Raw genomic sequence first — 21,207 nt, 5'->3', positions numbered from 1 at the left:
ACCCTGCCTTTTCCCCATGCTAATTCACACCCTTTCTATTGCACATACGATTGTCTTTACAACGGATGCACGTTCTTTTGCCTCTATTTCATGCCTCTTCACATTCATGCCATAACATGTTTACAAAGCACCACAGCACACACCACTTTCACACAACGCCACAACAAATGTTTCCCATGCTATCACGCCTTCACAAACCAACAATGTAATGTGTAATGCCTTTTTAACACTCATGTTTTCACCTCATTCTTTCATCTTCCCATCTTATCTCCATGCTTTTCACAACCTCGCATTTTCTCCATGCTAATTCACACTCTTTCTATGCACATGTATGATTGTTTTCTAAACGGATGCTGCTTTTTTCCCCTGTATTTCATGACTGCTAACATTAATGCCATAACATGTTTACAAACCACCTCAGCACACTGCTCTTTAACACACTGCCACTACAAATGTTTCACATGCTATCACACCTTCACATACCAACAATGTAATGTCATCTCATGCCAAGGCAGTACATCATTCAATACAACTTCTTCACACACAAAACTATACTAAGGAGCCGTTGCGCACCACAACTGCCACCATGTCTCCATCTAACTGAATCACAACAACGCCATACACACCCATCACCTCACACGCTGTCTGTGGCCCCACTTACTGCACGTGTGTTTCTAAGCACACGCCGACACTTCTTCCTTCAGTCTAGCACTCAGTTCCATTCCTCTCTTCCCACTCTCTATGTTCTAATTCATCTCTTCACTCTTTGCCTCACTGCCTGTTATGTTGTCTTGGACCCATTACTTTCAAGACATTGTTTTCTTCGGCCCTCTTTTACGTTGTCAATCCTATTGTGCCTTTTGCTGCTTCTCGTTGGCCACAGCACTTTGCACAGCAAATGAGGAACGCAGCTGTATTGTACACACCGTTATTACATTTTCATTTGCCCTCACAAGGTGTCACACCACACTTACACTGCCTCACAATGTTCCCTACTTCACAGTTTACCTACAACCACCCCACTCCTGCTTGGGACCGTCACATTGTCTGGCAGTCATGAAAAGGAAAAGGCCTGCATTGGCTAGACGACGCAAGCGGCCACACTTGCCACACACATCAGGTAATGCAGTACTTCCATTTCACCACCTTCTCTGTACGTCTCTTTCACTATGCAGTCCCCTCCATTGCATGTCCTTAGCTCTTCCCTTGCGCATAGCATTACACATCATGCCACAGCCACTATGCATACATATGTGTGTGTGTCACCACACATGCAGTCAATCCTATTCAACAACTATTAACATGCATACCTCACTTCTCAGCTGACAAGCACTAAGTGAGTCCACATCACCAGCCCTACCTCCCACACCTTCACCGCAGCAGCCTGACAGCCAAGGTGATGACTTCTGTTGTCCTCATCCCTTCCATGCAGTCTTTCCACTCTACACTATTTCCCACCTATAATCTCTCATCACCAACATATGCTCTGCCCAGCACAACAACACACCACCACTTCTTTTGTCTCACTGATTCACATATATCGCATTACTGCTCATTACTGGCGCACACTTTCCCATCATGACTACACTCACCTTCTCGCACATTCTATGTCCACCCAAAGCACGCCACGTCTCCCACCTGCACTTAATCCTTTTCATCCAATGTGTACCTCATATACTGTACATGCCACATCACTTCTCAGATGCCGGTCATGATGCCACACCACAATGCCAGCTTCACACCCCTTCATTGTAGCTGCCTGACAGCCAAGGTAGACTTTACTGCATTCCCAAACTTCCAGCCATTCTCTTCGCAAAAGCATATGTACAACCTTTTCCCTCACATCACCAACATGCACACAGAGGAACACTGCCAGTCTGTGTGCCTGTCTATGTGCGTGGCCCTTTATCGTCTGCAACACACAGCCGTCCTTGCAATAATCACATCCACATGCCATTACTGCTCATTCCACTACCTCATCTCTAACTATCTTCACTTCCCAGCTCAACTCCTCGCAATGGACACACACCCGCACGACCAGCAACAGCCGCCAGACACACGGACACGCACATTCACCCAGCCCCATGCCACAGGTGATGACTCATGCTATTACATTGACCTCCAACACATTCTCTTCACTTCAGGGACCTCTTTATTTCACATCCTCACCACATCACCCTCACCTACTTCTCTTCCACAGTACACCTACCGTGTCAAAAACACATTGCTCATTGATGCCTTTACTTGCCTTTCCAATGCAACAAATATATCCACCTCAACTGTCTTCCATTATTAGGTGCAGACCATCAAGCCAATCGCCTCAGCACACACCTGCCTACTGGCACAGAACAACACCAACACCATCAACACAGTCACCACACACCGGAGCACGCTGCACACACAGCAGGCCCTTCCTTGCAGCTGCCTCACAAGCAAGGTACTGCCTAATGCAATTCTCATTACTTCCACTCATGCAGTCCACTGTCATCCATGTACTACCTACTCTTTCACATCACCACCATGCACACACAACTACAGCCTGTGTGTGCGCGTGTGTGTGTCTGTGTGTGTGTGTGTGTGTCTGTGTGTGTGTGTGTGTGTGTGTGTGTGTGTGTGTGTGTCTGTCTGTGTGGCAGTGTGTGTGTGTGTGTGTGTGTGTGTGTGTGTCTGTGTGTCTGTGTCTCTCTGTCACACAGAGTGTCTGTGTTTCACTCTATTGTCTGCACGACACAGACGTCCTTGCGCACATCTGTTGTCCTCAGGTGGACGTCCTCTGCTGTTGCATTGGCCTTCACATCACACTCTTTGCCCTCATTGCCTTTCACCTTCACATTGCTTCACCTCCACAAACAGCACCACACACTATATACACCGCAACATACATGTGTGTGCAATTCTTTCCATCTCCACCCCTCATTCCTATGTACATCTTCACACTGAACACTAGCTACCTACTACACCAGCCCCCAATATCTATCACTTACATCACACAGACTGCCTTACTGCCAATTCACGCACCTCTCATCCACACTGCATAATTGCTCCTCACACTACTTCATAGCCAACTGTCTTCACTTCTCAGCTCAACTCCTCGCAAAGAACACACGCTGCCAGCAGCACCAACCGCAGCCCAACACACCGAGACGCTCCTTGAGACTTTTGCGCCAGGCTGCAGTCACAGCACAACCTTCCTTGCAGCTGTTTCCCAAACAAACACTTATGCTCTTCTCCACTCTTGCACACATTCTCTCCACTGCACTGTCATACACCCTATACTCACACACCACATACATGCACACAGTCTGGGTATGTGTCTCCCTGTGCATTGCGTGTGTGCGGGTGTGTGTGCATGTTCTGTCTGCAACACACAGCCCTCTTTGCCCTTATCTCTGCTCCTCAGTTGCCCCTCCTCTGCACTTCCATGCACTTCACATTCCACATGACGGCAGAGTCATTTCACACATGCCCTATAACTAATACACTGCTTCCCCCTCCACAAACAGCACACCACACTACATACACACCAACATGCAACGCCTGCATGTACTACTCTCTCCACCCACACCCCTATCTACATTTGCCTGCCAAAAGGGCCTGACCGTGCACCCTACAACCATGCCGCGCTATGTTGACATGCCTCAGAAATACACCTACCTACCACAAACCAAAAAATGGAAGCTCAGAAAAAAAAGGCAGTCGGGTCCACACCGTCAACCCCGTGGCAGGCGACGTCTTCTACTTGAGAATGCTACTCCACCATGACCACTGCAGAGGGAAAACAAGTTTTGACGACCTCTACTCCCTCAATGGCAGGACCCTGGAAACCTACAAGGAAGTGTGCAGGGAGCTCGGCCTATTGGATGATGACATCCATCGTGTGACTCACTCACACGATCAGGTGGCAATAAGGTGAGTCTGCAATGAGCCAATATTCACAACGCCTCTTTGCAAACAACAGAATCCCACGATCCACCTCCCTTAAAGGAGCATACATCCCATCTTAATGCCCACTCTGTGCTACAGCGACACTAACACAAAGACAGACACACGTAGGCACCAGCGAACGCAAAGCCCCGCGCAACGGCTGGGGTCTCGGGGGGCGTAGTCCCCCGAGACTCTAGTAAATGGATAAAGTGGTTAAAATGTTTATGATGCTACCTTAACTACTCTAGCTGGGAACCCCCTGAAATCCCCCCAAGGACCCCACTTTGAGACAGGCTAAGAGCTTGTAGCTGCGTTAGCATTTGGAACCGTATCCATCACACTGTAAGAGCTGGTGTGTGGACTTCACGTCTGATAAACCATTACAATACCAGTGGTCCTCAAACTTTTACGTTTCAAGGACCACCATAACGGGTCCATTTGGTTCCATTTGTACACTAAAGAGTTACAGACCTGTAATGGTCCATTTGGTCATCAACAATTATAATGATAATGAAGGATCCCAACCCTACACAATGAACATAAAGAATAAAACAAACCATGTAAGGGTAAATACAACATTATGAACATAAAGATAAAATAAACCACATAAGGGGAAATACAACACTATGAACAAATAATTAAACAAACCATGTAAGGGTAAATACAACACAATGAACATAAAGAATAAAACCATAAAGGGTAAATACAACACTATGAACATAAATAAAACAGACAATATAAAATGGTAAATACAACACTATGAGTAGGGCACTGCAGGGAATTGAACCCCATCCCGGTAAACCAGGAGAACCACACCAGAGCCTTTGTTTTTATGTTGTTATTTACAAATCATGGTAACATTCACTCATTTACATTTCAACAGTAAAGTCACTTCACAATTTTCAATGTAGATATTCATCTATACTCTTTGTCCAGAGTGACTCACAATAAACAAGGTAAACACATACATAGAATACAATCACATTCAAATACAGTAAATGGAAGTTAAAACAAAACATACATTACAACTGAAATATTTTTTGTGCAAATATTACATAATTTCCAATGATATTATCCATATCCAAGACTAATGCCATTATGTAATTTTGACAAGCCTATGAAGTCATGACGACCAAGAAGAAAACAGGAAAACAATAACCCAAAATACATGTCAATAATTAACATTACAATAAAAAAGGAGAAAACCTAAAACAAAATACAGATAAGATACAATAAACTAACAGATATTCAAATTAATATTTGCACAAAAAAGAACTCTTGCTGACCTCCCTCATCTATCCCGTCACAGTTCATCCATTTACCAATTTAGTTTATCCACTTAACAAGGTTGCCATGTTAAAGGACAAGTCCGGACTAGAATAACAGACTTTTGTCCTACTTTTATTGATCCCAAATGACTGGCCATGGAAAATTCATGAACAGGCCATAAATAGGTAGCCATGTTTTCACTCCACACAAACTTTAAGGAAAACTCCTTAGACAGAGATTAAGAAAATATATTTGCATTTTATTTGTTCATGCTCATAAAGCGCTCCAAGAGCTAAGTGAAAAGTGCAGCAGCAAACTTTTGGGTCAAAGGACCATCGTCAGTGCCTCGCCTACTGACCGCCGTGAATAATGAAGCTTTACCCGCAAATGACAACACATAAATCCACATCACATACAGCGCCTATGGTCATATGTGATGTGGACTGACGTGATGAAGACTTACCTGCACATGACTGAAGTGACGTGAAATGATAAGACGAGACGCAAATCAAATTACGCAAAATGAAACGAGACATAAATCCACATCACATACTACACTACACTACACCAGACATACACTATGGTCATTATGTGATGTGGACTGACGTAATGAAGCTTTAACCGCAAATTATTAGATCTGATGATATAGCACTGACGATGGTCCTATGACCTAAATGTTTGCTGCTGCACTTTTCACTTTGATCCCTTGGAGCACTTTATGATCATGAAACGAATAAAATAAAAATAGCTTTTCTTTGTCTCCGTCTAAGGAGTTTGTGGAAAGAGTCTTTTTTTCTGCCAGTTTTGCTTTGTTTTTGAGACCAGCTACAGTCAGTAAATATTCCTCTTTTTCCTTTTAGTTTCCTACAATAAAAAAGAAAGAAAGAAATGTACAGAAATAAAACGTTATTTTTCAAAGGAACCTCATATATTTAAGGAAACATGGAACAAAATGGACCCTTGTCCACTGTTTCCCAAGTTATGGGTCGGGACTCAATAATGGGTCGTGGACACATTTTCTTGGGTCATGAGTAAATAACCCCCCAACCTGTTAATTAAAGGGGCTACACCATGAATTTTAAAAAAATATATTATATATAAATATCGCCCCCTAATACGTTTTAAACAGGTTGTAAGCCTAAAAAACATCCAGATATTTTTTCTCACAATCTGACTGTCTGTCATTCCAAGCTTTTTCAGCTGCAATACCAAAACGTCCTATTGGGCAGGGGGGAGCTACTGAGCAATTCTGTCTGGCCATCGTCAATGCAAAATCAGTGCAAGTGACATCACTTGCACAGCCATTCTGAAATGGCCTGTTCAGACACGCCCATTCAGGAAATCCATGAAATGAGCATGAATGACTGAATGTTAAAAAAAAATATTTTTTTGGGTACAAGAGACACTGGGGAGCCCAAAAAATACTAAAAACCTAAAAAAAAATGAAATTCATGGTGTAGCCCCTTTAAGTATTCAATCAAAGCTTCCAGCAGGTTATTGGCCTGTGGATTACGGTTCATTGAACATTGTAATGTATTAAATACATTTGAAATTACATTGGTTTGTTCTGAATGGATTAGATATGACATATTGGAATATTGTTGATGTCCAAAAAACATTATACAAAGTGAAAATAGCCGATCTACAAGATCAATGTCACAAAATAAAGAAAAACATTCAAAATAATGTAATTTAAGAAAATGCTAAATAAGAAATTCCATGAAGAAAAGAAAATAATGAAAATCTACAAGAGTGAAGATCTACAAGCTCAAACTATTTTCATAAAGTAAATTCAAAAAAGAAAAGCAATTCCATAAAGTAGGGGAATCATTTGTTTAACATACAACTTACATTTAGTTGAAATTTAAACCAGTGGTTCTCCTCCTAAATATTTGGCAAAAACATTAAGATTTAATATAAAAAAAGTTATACTAAATAAATAATTTATACTAAGTTAGTACCAATGGATTGATTGGTCTTTAAAGCATGCTCTGGAAAGGCCCACCCATCTGTCCACTTAACACGGCTGCCATGTTAAGTGGTCAGATCCAGAATAAGGTTGAGAACCACTGATTTACACATTTCAAAGACCTACAACTACAGCAGATGAAAACATAACCCTATGGATTAACACTCTGTACATGAACATTTAATTAAAGATCTACAACTACGGCAGATGAAAACGGATTAAGTACACAGTGAAATACAATCTTGACTCTTCCAAACAAAAACATTTAGAAATTTGTAATAATTTAATCATTACAGACCATAAATGTGAAGCCATGTTAACATCTTTATACAAAAGGAAAACCGGTTGAAGAAAAGACTCACTCCACAAAAACCTTAAGAAAAACACCTTAGACAGAGACTAAAAAAATATATTAGTGTTTTATTTGTTCATGCTCATAAAGAGCTCCAAGTGCTAAAAGTGAAAAGTGCAGCAGCAAACGTTTGGGTCAAAGGACCATCGTCAGTGCCTCGCCTATTGACCGGCATGAATAATGAAGCTTTACCCACAAATGACAACACAGAAATCCACATCACATACTACACTACACTACACTACACTACGGTCATTATGTGATGTGGACTGACGTGATGAAGCTTTAATTGCACTGACGATGGTCCTACGACCTAAATGTGTGTCGCTGCACTTTTCACTTTGAGCACTTGGAGCACTTTATGAACATAGAAAAAATAAAATATAAATATATGTTCTTAGTCTCTGTCTGAGGAGTTTTCCTTAAGGTTTTTATGGAGTGAGTCTTTATTTCTGCCAGTTTTAATTTGTTTTTGAGATCAGTCAGTGAATATTCCTCTTTCCTTTTAGCATCCTACATTTGTTTTACATGAATAAAATACAATATTTAGAGTAGTAAAACGTTCTTATGTTTCAAAAGAACCCGATACATTTAAAAACAAAAATCAAAGAAATTCAATTTAAAATATTAAAATAAGAGTAATGAAAATAGCAGATCTACAAGCCGAGCTTGTAGATCTGCTATTCTCACTAGGTCCCAGGGAGACATCACATTTCTCTTTTGGGTCTCGAGCTAAAACGTTATGAAAATCTTTACACTGAAATGTTTACATTCCAGTGTGTTTTTGCCATTGCTTGTTTATTGATAATTTCAGATCCAGATTCAAACAGTGACTATTTTTTCTGGGGTCAAATAGTAAAATGAAAATGAATTAAAAGCACATATAAGAAGCAAGCAAAATAGAACAAGTGCTATTTCGTGAAAACAACAAATCTAAGCAATAAATTAGAAACAAAACCAAAAAAAAGAGGTTGTGAAAATAGATTTAAATGCTCGTTGTGAGCTTGCAAATCTATTATCTTCACTAGTTTGGGTCCTGAGCTAAAAGGTTTGGGAACCTCTGCAGTGGCACAATGCCTGGTAGCTGTTAAATATAGAGCTTACACATTTTGAATGACATCAGTTATGACTGTAATGTTTAGAATGCAATCACACAGTTATGACTAATGTTTATTTTATTTTCCAGAAGTAATACAGTCTACAGTGACTGAACTGCCTCTTACACAGTGTCACAGTGGCTGCTAGCTGATGCCTATGAGTTCAATTCAAAGTTTCAATTTAAATGGTGCATTTATCTATAGTACCTTTAACCAAAGCACTTTGTAATGTGCATTACATTCACCAACATACTTAGCAGGGGGAGAGATAGAGAGATGAGGGATGAAGAGACAGAGAGAGGGATAGATAGAGAGACTCGTATAATTTACATCATTTGTGAACGATTGACATAAATCATACGAGGCGCATATGACGCAATGGCAGCAGCATTCTTTGTTTCATGTTCTCTGCATCAGTCTCAGTCCAGCATCAGTCCATTTTCTTCATTATTCTCCGGCCAAATGACGAGCATTGTACGCAAACAACGTGAAACGAAGTCCACATCACATACTGGTCATATGGTTGTATGTATCGTTTATATTATATTATTATTATTATTATGTGATGTGGATTGACGTGATGAAGCTTTACTCGCAAATGACGGCACAAATAACGAGTAACTATACGTGATGCACATGCCGACATCCGTCAAACACCTTCACATCACATACTGGTCATATGCGATGTGGATTGGCGTGATTAAGCTTTACCGCAAATGACGCAACGCAAAATCAATTGTGCCAATATTTGTCAGCAATACAGCAACAGCATGAATGACATTAGTACACAACACTATGAATGACATTAGTACACAATATACAACACTATGAATGACATTAATACACAACATACAACACAAGCAACAGGAATAACCAAAGTCATTAACCCTTTAAGACCTGAAGCCGATTCTACATGTCTCCTAAATCCCAACAGTTTTCTGAAAAACATAAGTTTCTATATCAGTGGTTCTCAAACTTATTTTTTATTTATTTATTTTTTCACGAATTTTCAAAAACAACAGATCTACAAGCTCATAGCGCGGCACTCGGTGCTGCGCTATGAGCTTGCATATCTGCTATTTTTGAATAGCCAAAGTGTAAAATAAAGCTTTTTAGCTCAAATCTAAAAATGACACAGTTCCAGGTCTTAATGGGTTAAATGCATATGATATGAATGATGGCCCTACATCTCTCCCTGTTCTGACCTACTGTAAACAACGGCGTGTACCTTGCCTAAAAGAAAAAATTGCCGACCGATGTGAATGACGAGCCATCCGCAAATGTCGTGAAATAATCACAAAATCACATAAATCCACATCACATATAACCCTAACCCTACGACCAGTAATGTGATGTTATTATTATTATTATTATTATTATTATTATGATGTGATGTGGATTGACGTGATGAAGCTTTACTCGCAAATAGCCTGAAACGGTACAACGGCAATACAATTACGCGAAACGACACACGACGTAAAGGACGACATGCATCACATACCTCCACATATGTTCATATGTGACGTGGACTAACGTGATGATGTTTTACCCGCATAAGTTGTGAAATGACACAACACAAGACATACATCACATCAATGCACATCACATACGGCCCCCGTGTACGGTCATATGTGATGTGGGCTGACGTGATGAAGACTTACCTGCATATGACGGAAGCGACGTGAAATCAAATGTAATTTTTACCCGCATGTGTTGTGAAATGACAACACATACATCACATCAATCCACATCACATACTACACTACACTACACTACACCATGGACTTATGTGATGTGGGCTGACGTGATGAAGACTTACCTGCACGGATATGACGTGAAATCCTGAGACGCGACGCAAATCAAATTACTTAACGCAAATGACGCGAAATGCTACGAGACATAAATCACCCAAACGCTGGCCGTGACCCAATAATTAAAAAAAATGGTCCAGTCCCTTACATATTCTTCAGGAATGACGGGCATTGAACGCAAACGACGCAAACCGCTGGCCCGCCACCCGTTAAATGACGCAACGCAAGCGGCGCTGATAGTGCAAATTTTACAGTTAAAGCTAAAAAAATGTTTAGTTGATACTATGACAGGGCAAAAAAAAAGCTATATTTTTAACTTTATCAAAAATAGATAAAGCACAAATAGGTTTAACTATGTGAGTTTGCTATGTGACCAAGAGCCACATATACTATACCCTGTCACTATATTATACAACCTAGCATACATATACTGTACCCTGTCACTATATTATACAACCTAGTATACATATACTATACCCTGTCACTATATTATACAACCTAGTATACATCTACTGTACCCTGTCACTATATTATACAGCTTAGCGTAGGCCTACATATACTGTACCCTGTCATTACATAAACAGCCTGGATACGTATACTGTCAGTACTACGAATAGAACCAAATGGACCAGTGACGGGTCCATTTGGTTCCATTTGTAAAAAACTCAAAGACACAATAGAAGGAAAAAAAGTTATAACTTTATTCAAGCAAATAATGAAGAGAAAAGAGGGGAAGTTAAAGTATGGAGGTCAGGCAGAAACCTTGTATGTCCAAAATTGTTACTTTTTAAAATGGACACAAAATAACCTGTGTTCCAATGGATCCAATATAATTATCATGATCTTTGCGTTGTGAGCTTGTAGATCGGCTGTTTGTACTGCTTTAGTATGTGACACTGTCACACGGTATGACCAAGTAAAGAAATGTCTTTACGACAAAACATTTTTTTAATATATATATATATGGTTTCTGCCCGACAACCAATGATAGACCGTGTCACTACTATCACTTACCTTGAACAGCAGCCACGACTCAAACAGCAGATGAAATTAAAAAAACACTAAGAAAGAAGCAAATGACACCACGGACATCATTTGCTTTCTCTTTTAGTTTGCACAGACCTACAGCATAGATGACTGTTAACACAGTGTTAATGGGGCTACATGCTACCATAATGATACCAGACATAAATCACATAGCTCCACATCACATATATTTGTACACACAAACCACTAGTGAAGAACTAGTGCAATAGACAGGCAAGAAGAAAGAAATGTGTTTGTGAAAAGAAAGATAGACAAAAATAAAAAATCGATCAAATAACTCAGACACAAAAGTAAATAAAAACAAATAATCTTGTTATTGCTTTATTAAAGCAAAGAATAGAGAAAAAGAGGAGAAGTTACGACCACATATGGTCATATGTGATGTGGACCGATGTGATCAAAGTTTTGGGCGCAAATGACGTGAAACAATAAATAAAATCACATTAATCCACATCACAGAAAGGCACATGGTCCTATGTGATGTGGACCGACGTGATGAAGCTTTACCCACAAATGACGTGAAACGATAGACGACGCAAATTACCACATACATGGTATGGTAGCATGTAGCCCCCTTAACAAGCAGCAGCTGCAATCAAAAGGTTCCTACCTTCCTGCCATCTTCACTTACGGACGTCTACTTCTTGTCATCTTCGTGTTCTGTAAAGACACAAAAAAGAAAACAAAAACGTTGAGTTGAGCAGGCCTTACAGGGTGACATTTTGGAAGCCAAGATGGTCTGTAGAGCCATAAGCTGGTCACTGACAGGGCTGTGTCACCATTATGGCATTTTACTTGAGTAATTGTCACAAATAATTGTGATTAAGGATTTAATTGTATTGTACATGAACATTGAACATGTTTGAAAATAAATCAACATTTTTGTAACTAGAAGAGTGGGCACCCGGGAAAAGTGGGCACTTCAATGTGTAATTGGCCATTTCTATTCCTCAAAGTAAGTAATTAAGTAACTTAAAGGAGTAGTTCACCCACAAAATGACTTATTTTCTATCAATTGCACACGCCATGAAGCCTTAATTCATGGATTTGTTTTTGTCGCATTCCTATGCCAATAATTAGATTCCCGTCTCCTACCGGCTAATGTATCCGGTAGGAGACACAAAGTAAATTATTTGTGTCTCCTACCGGAAATACACCCGGTCATCAAATGATTGGCTTAGTAATGAGACAAAAACTAAATCATGAATTCAAGGCTTCATGGGGTGTGCAATTTATAGAAAATAAGTGATTTTTTGGGTGAACTACTCCTTTAAGTACATGCTTTGAAGATGCTTGACAGCCACTGTGGGCATAAAACAATACGTTTTAGGTCTGATAATGATGTACCCACCCGTACATGTTCACATCATGTATACTTTACATTACTTTAAAAAGGGATAGTTCACCCAAAAACATACTTTTTTTCGATTAGTCACCCCACGGAGCCTTGAATTATGGACCGGTAGGCACAAAGGAGACTCTTTGTGTCTCCTACCGGAACCGCTGCTGGTCATCAAATTATTGGTTTAGGAATGAGACAAAAACAAAAACATATTCATGAATTCATGTCTCCATGGGGTGACTAATCCATAGGAAAAAGTGTTTTAAACCGTTGGTTCTCAAAGTGGGGTCCGGGGACCCCCAGGGGTACTTGAGGGGGTTCCAGGGGGTCCCCAGCTAAATGATGGACAGGAACCAAATGGACCCTTATGGGTCTGTAACTGGGGGGTCCTTGAAATGAAAATGGTTCAGAATCACTGCTAGAGAGCCGTAAAAACCTTCTCTTATTGGGGTCCCTGGCTTATCTTTTCAAATGGGGGTCCGCGGGGTAATAAGTGTCAATTAGGGGGTCCTTGACATGAAAAAGTTTGAGAACCACCGTTTTGAACTATCCCTTTAAGACAGGGGTCTTCAACGTTTTCAGGCCAAGGTCCCCCTAGCTGAGAGAGAGATGAAGCAGGGACCCCCTCTATATTGTGTAAAATTGTGTTTGGGATAAACTTTTGCTGCTCTTTTTTCCCTCTACACCTATAACTCTTTGCTAAAAAATAGCCGATCTACAAGCTCACTACGCCTTGCAGCGCGAGGCGTTGTGAGCTTGTAGATCTGCTATTTTTGGCTTAAGTTCTCCTCAGCAAAGGGATGCTAGGGTTCAAGTGGTTAATGTAAAAAAAGATTTGGCGGACCCCCTGTAGTAACTCTGGGTCCCGGACCCCCTGTTGAAGACCCCTGCTTTAAGAACATTTTGCAAATTCTTCATTTGCTTTACATTTTGGGAGAAACATTGCCAATTTAGCAAAGAGGTGCCGTCTATTCCTGTATCAAACACCATGTTCAAGTAAAGTCTACAATGCTTATCATTTCATCAAGTTTCAGAAACAACTAAAGACAGTGGCTCTCAAATGTTTTCATATCAAGGACCCCCACATGAATATTCATTTGGCCAAGGATTGGGCCTCTTCCTTACTTCCTTCACATTACCACGTTACCAATGATACTAATGAAGGCTCTGTTCTATTTAGTGCAGCACAGTGGTTCTCAAAGGACACCCATAACTCTGAGTGTACAAATGGAACCAAATGGACTGTAATTTGTTTCCATCTGTACACTCAAGAGTTACACACCCGTAAGGGTCCATTTGGAACAGAGCCTTCATTAGCATCATTGGTAACACCTGTGAAGGGAAATGAGGAAGAGGCCCGATTTATTTCCAATATGGCCGCTGATTCCAAAACTCCAGTTTGTGCCTCCTACCTCCAGCATGGTTGTGTGTTACAGTGAAATTGGTGACCTTGAAAACATGCGACCATCTCGTGGACTTCACAAAAACATCACCACGTCCAAATGTAAATAACAACCGTTTGTTTATGAACAGAGCAACTCTGTTCATGAACTAACAGCAGTGATTTACTTTGGATGTTTGACATGTGATGGACACGATGGACACATCTTTTGCCAGGTCACCAATTTCTCCATAACACTGGAGGAGGCAGAATGTTGAGGGTTGGGATTCGGCTTGAAAATAAAACCACAGACGTCTTGGTTCAGCTCTCAGCCGCTAGACCAGTGGCTCTCAAAGTGATGTCTGATACCAGTCATCAGTTACCATGAGTATAAACCCTAGGGTTTATACTAGACCGGTCACAATTATTACGCAATAGCCTAATTGCAATTATTTGAATTTGCAATTATGTTTTGCATAATCGTCATAATCATTACCATGTTAATAATGTTCATATATTTTCAAACATTTTGTGGAAATAGCAGATCTACCAGCTCAAAACGCGTTGCGATGCGACACGTTCTGAGCTTGTAGATTGGCTATTTCCACTCTGCTAATCCCACTATGAATGTATTTGTTGTAATTAAATGATGTATATTATGTGTCATATCTACCTTGTGCAACTTTTGTTTACGAAGCCCTAAAAGCCAAAAATAAATTACATTTGTATTCATAATGTTCCCATGCTCAACATCAAACACAATTAAATCTTTGATCGCAATCAATCATGTGACAATGAATCGTCAACTTCCATTTTGTAAAGGTGACACAGCCCTAGTTTATAATGGCCAGCAGTGGTGGAAGAAAATACTGATTTGTTTTTACTTAAGTAAAAGTATCACTACTGCAATGTAGAAATACTCTGTTACAAGTTAAAGTCCAGAATTCAAAATTCACTTGAGTAAAAGTACAAAGGTACAGGTATCAAAATGTACTTGAAGTACCAAAAATAAAAAGTACTCATTATGTAGAATATCCCGTTTCAAAAGTTTTCAAAATATATTAAAATCTTTTAAAAATAGCCGATCTACAAGCTCACAATGCGTCGCATCGCATTGTGAGCTTGTAGATCGGCTAATTTCAAATGGCCAAAATGTATATAGGGCTGAAGTGGCTAATAATTGTTTTTCTTAATTATAGTAAAAATCTACAAAGTAACTAAAATAAAGTTTTCAAATAAATGTAGTGAAGTAATAAGTACAATATTTGGATCCGAGATGTGGTGGAGTAAAAGTAAAAGTATTGAAATTTGGAAATACTCAAGGAAAGTACAAATCCCTTGAAATTGCACTTAATACAGTACTCAAGTAAATGCACCTAGTTACTTTCCACCACTGCTGGCCAGGTGTGATCCAGGTACGTACCGTGTGGGGCCTCCCGCCGCGTGGTTGAAGATAGCTGGTATTAATAGAGCCGCGTAGGTTGTATGGCACCACGTCCCGAGCACCGTACGCCTTGTATCTCAAACGGAGAACGTTCGTTGGCACCGTTATACGTTTCAGCTCTCAGGGCCTCGTTGTTGCGTCGACGCCATCGAGGTTCCATCTTCAAGCCCCTTGTCCTGAGTTACAGACACTCTATTACCAGCTATCTCCTGATGACTCCATCCATCCTTTGAACCTTCCCTGAAGCATTCATACAGTGAGTCAAACGCTGAGTCATAGCTAGGAGCCATGACTCAGCGTTTTTAACTCACTGTATGAAGTAGATTTAGTCCACTCTGCAGAAGGTCACATGATTAACCTGCAAGACACAGATATATACCAACATTAAATTTAACATATTGTATAATAATAACAATAATAATAGAAAATACAGTTTTTAAGTAGGCTATAGTGCAGGGGTGATACAACTTTGATGGTTATAGGGCCACTATATTTCCACACTCACTCCAGAGGGACACATTGCATATTATTGTTACTGTCGGGCAGATGCCTCTTATCTCCATATTTTTACTTTTTTTGTAAATTAACCCATTGAGACCTGAAGCCGATTCTACATGTCTCCTAAATCCCAACAGTTTTCTGAAAAACGTATGTTTCTATATCAGTGGTGCTCAATCTTTTTCATGTCAAGGACCCACAAAATTATATGTATTTGGCCGTGGACCCCCACCAAAATATCTTGTTCCAGGGACCCCCCCAGAAGCAAAGATTTGAGTTAAAAATGTTCGCTTTAAAAATATATATATTCAAAGATTTGCACACATTTTCACGATTTTTCAAAAATAGCAGATCTACAAGCTCGTAGCGCGGCACTCAGTGCCGCGCTATGAGCTTGTATATCTGCTATTTTTTGAATAGCCCAAAGTGTAAAATAATGCTTTTTAGCTCAAATCTAAAAATGACACAGTTCCAGGTATTAATGGGTTAAATTCGTCATTCTAGTATGTCACACAAAAGCTGATCTACAAGCTCAAGTTTTGAGCTTGTAGATCAGCTATTTTGGAATTGGAATCCTGACAGTTTTTTTTTTTATTTAATTTCAAACGGATTTGCTTATAATTAAGTTAACTTTATGAACTTAAATACAAATACATTGGATATAAAGTCATTGAACTAATAATATAGACTGGAGTAATTAAAGCGGGTCATGATTGCATGTTTGGAATTGGAACAGCTGAAATCAATAACATATATCACTATTAACCTGTGGGCCGCATTAAGTTAAGGTGAGGGCCGCGTGTGGCCCCCGGGCCGCCAGTTGCCCATGTATGCTATAGTGTTAACCCTTTAAGACCGGGAACGCGTCAGTGTAAACACTTTAACCATTATCTTACACTTTGGCTATTCAAAAATAGCAGATCTACAAGCTCACGAGTGCGGCGCTATGAGCCTGCATATCTGCTATTTTTTGAAAAATTGTGAACATTTCTGAATTTCTTTTACTGAAATTTTTCCTTCTGGGGGGGTCCCTGGAACAAATATACATATCATTTTGGGTGGTCCTTGTCCTTGACATGAAAAAGTTTGATTGATTATAGCAAAGTTTTTTTCAAAAAAGGTATGATTTAGAACATTGGTTCTCAAAGTGGGGTCCGGGGACCCCCAGGGGTACTTGAGGGGGTTCCAGGGGGTCCCCAGCTAAATGATGGACAGGGACCAAATGGACCCTTATGGGTCTGTAACTCTGAGAGTTAAATTAACATTGATTTTACAATATGAATTGGGGTCCCAGAGACATACATGCCATTAAATGGGGGTCTGTAGCCCTAATGCATGTCAAACTGGGGGTCTTTGAAATTTAAAATGGTTGAAAATCACTGCTAGAGCCGTAAAAATCTTCTATTATGGGGGTCCCTGGCTTATCTTTTCAAATGGGGGTCCGCGGGCTAATAAATGTCTATTTGGGGGTCCTTGGCACGAAAAAGTTTGAGAACCACTGATTTAGAAGACATTTGTAGAATCCCCCCAGAAGCAAATATTAGTGTTAAAAATGTTCGCTTTAAAAAAACATATTGAAAAAATTTGGACACATTTTCAAATAGTACCATCAACAGTAGCAGATCTACAAGCTTGAAACGTGGCACAAAGCAACACATTTTGAGCTTGTAGATCTGCTACTTTTGCCATTTTTTTAATCCTGAAAAGTAACAGTTTGGGACATTCTATGGTTTCCTCCCGATAGAGACGATATTATAGTTTCATCTTAGCCTTAGATCAAGACTCAGATTTCTTATCGATTTTGATATCGATATTTAGTTTAGATTACTTATTATCCTGCCTGAGTGTTATTTATCTTATGTTACAATTTAGCTCAGTTTAATCTCTATCCTTAGGCTTTTACATTTGTTTTGTTCTAGATATTTCATGAAAAGTATGAAATGTGAAAAGTGCTGTACAAATAAAATGACATTATCATTATCCTATCTTTGACATTCTTAACACTCTCCAAAAATAGTGTTTGTTAGTTGGTTCCATGTTAAAGTCTCAAACATCTTGATAAATGTATGTTACTCTAAATATAACGTGTTTATCCCAAAGCCACAGATGTTATCCCACCATACAGACCCTTTATGTTCGGTAATATTCCGCATTATTCGATAAATAAATGTTTCAATCTGGTCTGTCTGAACATCACCGTATATATCATTCAATGGGTGTAAGTGGCGCTGTTGCAGGTGAACACCGGTATTACACCCCATGTAATCCAGGAAATACGATGACGTTCATCCACAGAGGGGATTAAAACACTTCTTTATTAATCTATACTGAACATTAACTGAACACCAACACCCCGTATGTACGGATAACATCTGTGGCTTTAAGATAATCACTTTATATTTACAATGCATACATAAGTATAGACGCACGAGCCTTAAACACAGAACCACAAACTATTTGGTAAAGTGGCTGTTGCAGCAGGTAAATGTCCATGTAAATGTGGAACTAGAACGGCGTTCAGATGCACACGGGACTAAGACGCGTCTTTATTAAACTCTACGTAATATTACGGAACACAACAGACCCGTATGGACGGGTAACATCCGTGTCTTTGTGTTTAAACACTTTATATGTTGGATTGGGTTCATTTATGAGGATTTATGATCCGTTTAAAACTACCAACAAACATCAGACTCGATCACCATAAATAATACAATCCCTGACGGTGACGGGCCGTCTTGATCCAAGACTAAAGTAGATTTATAAACACACATGAACATATGGCAGGGTTAGATCTACAAACCCCACACAGTGAGTGTTTAAACTTTAGATATAAATCAACATTACCTTCAGCAGAGCGGCGCGACGTGGTGCAAGCTAAAATGTTTGAAAGCAGACGTAGCGCGCCTGCGTGTTTTGTAAATCCATATTCACATCCGGTTTAAAGCCCCGCCTACTGGATCCGGTGCGTTGAACACATTCAAACGAACGTCACATGGACAAACCATTTGCGTTTTCTGACCGGATCTTCATCATGCAGAGTGAATAGATCCCCACAGACTGATTTTTACTCATCAACACTAAATCATCTTCACCTGTGCAGAGCAGCGGTGTAAAGTAACTAAGTACACGTACTCCTGTACTTACGTACAATTTTGAGGTATTTGTACTTTATTTGAGTATTTTCAATACTTTTACTTCTACTCCACTACATCTCAGAGGCAAATATTGTACTTTTACTTCACCACAATTACTTGAAAGCTTTAGTTACTAGTTACTTTATAGATGTTTAATATGATTACAAAACATGCATTAACCACTACAGTCCTATGCATACTTAGGCTATTTGAAATCTACAAGCTCACAATGTGTTGTGAGCTTGTAGATCTGCTGTTTTCAAAGCATTTTTACACATTTGGAAATGGGATATTCTGCAAAATGAGTACTTTTACTTTCAGCACTTAAGTATATTTTAATGTGAATACTTTTGTACTTTGCGTATGTGAATCGTGTATATTTACATATTTGAATAAATTGTCTATTTAAAACCAGTATGTTTTAAAACAAAAAAAAATCGATTCAATTTAAAATACAGCATCACAATCATTTTAACCACTTTATCCATATTTTATACTTTGGCCATTCAAAAATATCAGATCTACAAGCTCACAGCGCGTCACTTCGAGGCGGCGCAGCGAGCTTGTACATCTGATATTTTTAAAAATGTTTGAAACATCTTGAAAATGTTTGGAACATTTTGAATGATGTTGAATTTCTTATATAACTTTTCTCTTCTGGGGGTCTCTGGCACTAAATATTTTTCAGATGGGGGCCCCTGGGCCAGGGGGTCCCTAGGGGTCCGTGGCCATAAAGCATACGTTAATGTGGGGGTCTCTACTGATTTATAGCATCCATAACTAGACGCGTCGCAATTCTGGGAAATTGCAAAGTGTGGTTGCGCCGACCGTATCACGACTCGAGGGATACGCCGGGAGGAATACCGTCGGAGGCCGTGCGACGTGCCATTCGAATCGGGTGCCGATCGGATCCTGCCTTCGTGATACGTGCCGTTTTGATTTTAGGAAATAGGCCCCTCCCACTAAATAAATAGCCCCCTCCCACAAATGTAACAGACCAATTGTATTGTCACGTCACTCCTGATATCGCTTTTATTTCATTTTGAGAGGACTGATCCCCCCAAAAATCATGTTTTTGCCTCGGTTACATTATGTGCATTTGTGGCGCCCCCTATGGGTCAAAATGGAAATGCTTTTGGGGATTTGTTGAGTAAACCATCCTCAACATGTGATTCAAATGTGGGATTCACCGGACGTTTCGTTCGTGATTTCTGGCATTTTTGGTAAAACAGGCCCCTCCCACTAACTTTGGAAGCCATTTACGGACGAACGGTAAGGACTATCAAAATGCCGTTTGGATGTTTATCGCATGGGCCCAGAGATCATGTGTACCGATTTTTGACATAGAAAATTTGGACAAAATATGTGGGAGGAGGAGATAAAAGTGTGTTTTGATGAAAATTAAAAATGGCGGAAAATCTATCCTGACACAAATGCGTCATGACCCAAGGAATCTAGGGGAAAAAAAAATGTAATTTACGACCTACGGTTCAAGCGTTATAGGCCAAAACGTAAAGTGGGCTGTTATAGCGCCACCATGAGGCCGACTGGTGTAATTTTTTTCCCAATAATTTTGGACTAAATCATGAACCACCCCTCCAAGTCTTGAAACTCTAGCCCTTACGGTTTCTGAGAAATAAATACTTGAATGGGAGTTTTTTCATTTTCTCATTAAAGTGGATGGGGACATTTAATGCACTAATAAATCAATATCAATTAAACTATGAAACCAATCTCTTAGCAAAATACAAGCACACGATTCCCGGTGAAGCCAGTCATTTTGACATATGGCACTAAATTGGGAAAAATAAATTGTGGGAGGAGCGGTTCAAAATAAACTGTTATGGCCTCGGAGGATAACAATAGTCTGGTTGCCCTGTTAGGGCAACCACACTAACTATTCATTACACTTTGGTCCGGTTGAGTGTAATTAGTG

This window comes from Gymnoscopelus microlampas, assembly GCF_963454915.1.
Source record: "Gymnoscopelus microlampas genome assembly, chromosome: 3".
Classification (NCBI taxonomy): domain Eukaryota; kingdom Metazoa; phylum Chordata; class Actinopteri; order Myctophiformes; family Myctophidae; genus Gymnoscopelus; species Gymnoscopelus microlampas.
Note: the sequence above shows the minus strand (reverse complement) of the source record.